The sequence below is a fragment of the Pipistrellus hanaki genome (assembly GCF_964339955.1).
Source record: "Pipistrellus hanaki genome assembly, chromosome: 11".
In the NCBI taxonomy this organism is placed as follows: Eukaryota; Metazoa; Chordata; class Mammalia; order Chiroptera; family Vespertilionidae; genus Pipistrellus; species Pipistrellus hanaki.
Genome location: NC_140513.1, coordinates 54,875,615 through 54,882,344, shown reverse-complemented (window position 1 = coordinate 54,882,344; position 6,730 = coordinate 54,875,615). Strand labels below are relative to the sequence as shown.

The 6,730-nt window shown below is 37.4% G+C and overlaps 1 pseudogene across 1 annotated transcript; it reads right to left on the bottom strand.

The window, feature by feature from the left end:
* Positions 1-5,848: 5,848 nt before the first annotated feature.
* Positions 5,849-6,283, bottom strand: LOC311630531 (large ribosomal subunit protein eL27-like; annotated as a pseudogene). The gene has a single exon. The product of its transcript is annotated as a large ribosomal subunit protein eL27-like (transcript).
* Positions 6,284-6,730: the final 447 nt, after the last annotated feature.

Sequence of the window (6,730 nt, the reverse complement as noted above, 5' to 3'; positions counted from 1 at the left end):
TAGAAACATCAATGATAAGAAAGAATCATTGATAAGCTGACTTCTGCATGCCCCACACTGGGGATTAAGCCCACAACCTGGTCATGTGCCCTGACCAAGAATGGAACCGTCACCTCTTGGTTCATAGGTTGATGTTCAACCACTGAGCTACACCAGCCGGGCTACGGTAGAGACTAAGGATGGTTCATTATTCAAATCAAAGATGTCTAATCATAAGAACCAGAGACTGCCTAAAAACAATCTCAAAAGTAATACTCAATTTCTAGCTTATATTAAACTTAAGTTCAATACATCCCCTGACAAAAAGAATTGGGATTTGATCCTGACAACCCTGTAATATCCATTCAAAATTTTCCTCATGCCCTAGCCTGTTTGGCTCAATGAATAGAGCATCGGCCTGCAAACTGAAGGGTCCTGAGTTTGATTCAGGTCAAGGGCACATGCCTGGGTTGCAGGCTTGATCCTAGTAGGGGGCTTGCAGGAGGCAACTAATCAATGATTCTCATCATTGATGTTTCTATCTCTCCTCCCTTCCTCTCTAAAATCAATACATATAATTTTTCCCTCGTTTTTATGATTCCTATCACACAGAAAAGGATAAATGAATAAATCCTAGAAACTATCTCTAAAAAGGATCCATAGAAAAGAGAATGATTTTTAACCCCTATTCCAGGTTTAACCTCTTTATCCTTAAGTGATGTCATTTATTTCAATGATGTTTATGTTAGCTACATATGTTGTTAACTTACAAATTTACCTCTCCAGCCCCAATTTTCTTGAGCTATCACTTTGCTTCAACTATTAAACTACCTACAGCACCTGAATGGCATCTAGCACTACATTTTCAAATTACAACTCTTAATTCCCTCCCTGCATTTCATCTGCACCCTCCAAAAAAAAAATTATTCCTTTTTCTTTTTAAGCTATTTTATTTCTTTATGTGGTACCACTATTTCCTCTCTCTTGCCAAATGATGTTCTCCTCTAAGGTAGGTAAAGAATTTGAATTTGCCATACACTCTTTGGTAGGTGAACTAGAACGTTGCTATCCTAGTCCTAACTTTTTCCAGCTTCTTCCATGCTTCAGAGAATACTAGTATAGTATTAGAGTCCTAGCTGGTTTGGCTCAGTGGATAGAGTGTAGGCCTGCAGACGGAAAGGTCCCAGGTTTGATTCCGGTTAAGGGCACAATCCAGGTTGCAGGCTAGATCCTCAGTGGGGGGCATGCAGGAGGCAGCCAATCAATGATTCTCTCTCGTTTTCACTTCCACTCCAAAATCAATAAAAAATATATTTTAAACAGAAAAAAGAACTGGGAGTTAGGGAGGATATCATTTGCAAGAAAGAAGAGAAATGGAGCAGGGGTCAGTATTGGGAGAACTGCTCAGCACTTTCAGGGGCCAGTGCCAGAGAGCCACATAAGGCCAAGGCCTACAGACCATTGATTGCCATTTATTGGTGCACAGCATGAAGGTGTGTGGAGCAGTGGCCTTTGTTGTGTGTCTAGTCATTGAGGGGTGTGATCTTTCTATTGAAATAAGGTGTCTAAATAAAAACAAACATTAGAAAAGGTTGTGTTGATCAATTGACACAAATGTGAACAGATGCTCTCAGGAAACTAACTTTATTTCTGCTATATACAATGGTTAGTGTTGTTAATTCAGTGTTCCCTCTCTACCTTATTTAAAACAGAACTCACATTATATCATTCTGTCCTGTTTTAAAATTTTCCCATACTCTGGTCACTGACATTTACTATCTATTTATGTGCTTCCTATCCATCTTTCCTACCAGCATAGAAACTCATAAGGACAAGACATATACTTTATTCACTACTGTATCTTTGGTACCTAGACAATAGTAATAGTAAATAATTGTTAGTGAATCAAACAGATAATTAAGCAGCACTTTTATGAGTCTTATTCTCACCAATTTTCAGCCTTCATGTTTCTGGTCATTGTTCCATCCCTAGGATTTCTAATTTCTAGAATCAGTTAACCCCAGCTGGCCCCCTCTCCAGTCCTGAAAATATGCTTGAGCATATCTGCAAATCTCTGGGAATCTTATCTGTATTTTTTCCCTGTCAATGTATGTAAGAAAATTATTTGAGTTAATTCTAGAGCATTAAATATGGTTGTGAACAATTCTACGATAGCAATAACCATGGAAAGAGAACAAATTAGCAAATTATTTTCTTTAATTGAATTTATTGGGGTGACATAATACAGGATTCAAATTTACTTTAGACAGGGCCAGAGGAGTAGGCCTTTCATATATATTTTTTAATTGATTTCAGAGAGGAAAGGAAAAGAGAGATAGAAACATCAGTGGTGAGAGAGAATCATTGATTGGCTGCCTCCTGCACACCCCCTACTGGGACTGAGCCCAAAACTGGGCATATGCCCTTGACCAGAATTGAACTTGGAATCCTTGAGTCTGTAGGCCGACACTCTATCCAGAGCCAAACCAGCCAGGGCAGGACACCTTTTTAAAAAATTAATTTTTAATCTGTTTTAGAGAGAGAGAGAAACATCAGTTTTTATTGTTCCACTTGTTTATGCATTCATTGGTCGATTCTTGCATGTGCCCTTACTGAAATCAAACCCACAATCTTGAAGTGTGAGGACAATGCTCTAATCAACCGAGCTATCCAGCCAGGACCAGCAATTCTGTCTTAACTAACGAGTAACATGTTAATTCTCAATTTAATAGTTTTGCCTGTGTGTGTGTGTGTGTGTGTGTGTGTGTGTGTGTGTGTTTATGCCTGTTACCTTCATTAAGAATTATTAGTACTTTTTATTTTTTTGCTTTGTCAAAGAAAAAATTGTGTTTGTGTCTATATTAGTAACAAAGGTTAATTATGATTTTAATACTCTTTTGATGTGCCAATAACTCTGATGAGGATCATTAATTAAGGAATTAAAAGGAGAAGACAAAATTTAAATCTACTCCTATTACTCCCCTAAATTCCAGATCCATATTTCCTGGAACTTACTATTCATTTCACCTAGATTTATACAGTTGGATAAAGTGCAATCAAAACTGCATTCATTGGGAAAGAATAGAGCAGACAATTAAGTTTTTTGAATCCTAGTATTTTTTACTTGCTCCCTGTACAAGCTATTTGATGTTCCTGGGTCTCCATTTCCTCATGCATAATATATCCATCTTGCAGAGTCACTTAAGATTATTATCATTTGCAGCAACCATCTATCAAGCATCTACAATAGGCCAGCCAGTCACTATGCTAGGTGCTTAACTTTCATTGTTTACTACCCTAACCCTTTAGGGAAATTGTCATGGTAGTTTCTCATGAGATAATACATGCAAAGCCTCTGTCATATTGACTGGCATATATTTGGACAGGGATTGGCACACAGCCTTGCCCATTTGTTTACTACTTTCTATAGCTGTTTTTGCATTACAGTATCAAAACTGGAGAATGTAACAGAGACCACATGGCCAGCAAAGAAAAATATATGCTATGTGAACCTTTACAGAAAAAGTTTACCAATTCCTCCACTAGGAGACCAACAAAAGTTAATTTGATTTTCTTTTCCATCCAAAGAGGAGGCCAAAAAAATAAAGCAGATAATCATGGCTTAGAGAGTGGGTCACAAATGACTGAAGTTCAAAGAAAGCAAAGATTTTTACCAAAATTGAGTGAATAAATACTGGAAATGTAGGTAGAGACCCTAATTTATGATACATTACCTAATTCCAGATACATTGCCTTCTACAGAGTGAACAGCTTCCACTACAGACAGGGACAAACAAGGTTAAATATGGAAGAATTCTAATTAAATTAGGAGTCCTCAGGGGAGAGCCAGGTGGAAAGTATTCAGTGAATAGGTTAAATATGTAGAGGAGAAATCTGTTCATCATGGAAAATCTCAGAAGCCAGAGTGGAAAGATTTGTAAAGGAAGAGAGAGTAGTGATGGCTCCAAAATATCTGTAACAGAAGGGACTTGGGCGTGTCATTGCTGGGAAAAATATCACTCAGCATACTAAAGAAAGAATGTAGCTGAAGGAGATAATAGGAGATCTGCACCCACTCCTAAAAGCCCCATTGGTATGCTCCACTAGAGGTCAGGAATGGGAATGGGAAGTAAAGATGTGAGCAGCACAAATAGCATGACAAAAAGAACTTAAATTTTGAACAGTGACTGAAGATGATGGTGGGGACTAAAAACATCCTGTATAATAAAAGAGTACTATGCAAATTAACCATCACTCTGCTACACCCACAAGCCATGCCCACCAGCCAATCAGGAGAGACTATGCAGATTAACACAATCAAAGTGGCTATAGCCATGGAGCAAGCAGGAGGCTTGGGTTTCCCTGGCAATGGAGGAAGCCAAGTTTCTCGCTCATCCTGGCCAGCCCAATATCTTGTCTTTTGATTTGTTTTTGCTTTTTATTTTTTAACATAGTATCATCATTTAAAGTACTTTTTTTTTTAATTGTAGCAAAGTTGTGTAAAAGTATTGTGATTTTTGGAAAGCTTAAGGAAAAAAACATCTCCACTGTTGTTTCAAGGGTTGACTCATGAATATGTACTCTCCTTTCATCTCTACTAGATTTTTTTAATCACTTAGCGCCACAAGCCTTTTTCACTACATATTTTGCAAGTCATGGCATCACAAGAATTTTCAAGCAGAGTGCTAACTTGTTTAATATTCATAGAGTCAGTACCTTAGGAAAACTTTTCTGAAGATTCCATCTATTTTGGGACAAAACTCAGAAGTATTTTTAAGTTTACCTGTTTAGATTTAGTTCGATAATAGTTTATTTTCTTTTTAACTTTGATCTTAATATTCTTTAACTGTTTCACTTTTTAAACATATAAATGTTATTTTAAAACTGGACTTATAGATTGGTTTGGTCAGAAGGCACCTAAAATCAAAACACTATTAGCAATGTCCTAGTATGCTGAAAATGAGTGTTTAGTAAAATGTTAGACAAAGATTTTGCTTTTGGAGAAAGGCCCACAATTATGTATATAATTTAACTAGGAAACATGCCAAAATTGCCATTCATATTAAGTAAGGGGAAGGCAAAGGGCCAGTGATTTTTCACTCATTAAATTAAATATTTATTGAATGTCCACTGCTTGCCTACACTATTTAGCTACTGGGAATAGAACAAAAACAAACAGACAAAAGTTCCTGCCCTTGAGTAGCTTATATTCTAGTGGGGGAAGACAAACAATAAACAAAATAAATAGGAAAAATATATAATATAACAAAAGAAGGTTAATGTAAGAAAAACAATTATGCCAGGAAATAGAAAGGGGGCTTTTGCAGAAGGTGTGCTTGCAATTCTCAATATGAACTATAGTCAGCTTTGAGCACTTTTAATTTATGCAGAATTCTTAGGGACTTACTAGACACTTAGCTAGAATCTTGAAGAGGGTTCCAAGAGACAGGAATTTGGACTAGTGGTGGCTTGCCCAATCATCAGATTACTTAAGACCTTATTCATAGCCAGAACATTATTTCATACTGAGCCTTCCCTGGCTCTTCCACGTCCACTACTACTTCTTCTCTGCCAGTTGTTTTTTATATACCTAATTAAGGTTAAAACAAAACAAAACAAACAAACAAAAAACACAACACAACAACAAAAACTCAAAACTGCCTGGCCTCCGCGACTCAGTTGCTTGAGCATTGTCCCATGCACCAGGAAGTCACCGGTTCCATTCCTGGACAGGGCACATGCCTTGGATGTGTGCTCCAATCCCTAGTAAAAGGCATGTGGAAGGCAACCAATCAATGTTTCTCTCTCATCAATGCTTCTATCTTTCTCCCCCTCTCCCTTCCTCTCTATGAAATCAATAAAATTTTTATTTTTATTTTTATTATATTTTTTTAATTTTTATGGATTCTTAATGACAGAAACAAAAAAATATATAAAACCGCAGCTTCTGGAAGAACCATTTGTTCTTGCCGGTGTTGTACCTCTCTTCAAACTTGACTTTGGCCTCCGGTCGGGCCTTGTGTTTTAGAGCAGGGTCTCTGAAAACGTCCTTGTTAACAACAGTTTTGTCCAAGGGGATAAACACAGAGTACCTTGTGGGCATGAGGCAATTTTCTTCTTGCCCATGGCAGCTGTCCCTTTTCGGGAGTAGCGGTCAATTCCTGCCACCAGAGCATGGCTGTAGGGGCGGTTTGAGGCACCATTGTCGATGTTCTTTACGATGACGGCTTTGCGTCCGGAGTAGCGTCCGACCAGGACCAGCACCACCTTCCCGGGTTTCACAAACTTGCCCATTTTGAACGCAGCCACTTGGGCCTACAGCAGAAAAGCGAAATCAGTAAAATTTTTTAAAAACTATTTTAGCTTCTATTTTAAGCCTGATGCATTTTTAAAAATATATAAATTCTAATGTGCTCTAGAACTGGAAAGCATGTAAAAGCAAAAGTCCCCTCATTTTTGCTTTTATCTGGATAAACTAGTGATTGAATTCAATTTAGAATTTTTTTCATTTAAAATATAGCACAGTCTCCTGGAAAGAAATGAGTTAAAAGTTTTGGGCTTTTGATATCAGATATGCCACTGCCTACCTATGAAACCTGAATAGATCACTTACCTTTCTAAGCCTCTGTTTCTCATCTGAGAACTCTAAAATGTGGCATGATACTTGCTTTTAATTAATTCAAGTCATTGATTACATAAACCTAGGTGAAATAAAGCTTCCTTTTTTTCCAGGAAGTGAATATATGTGACT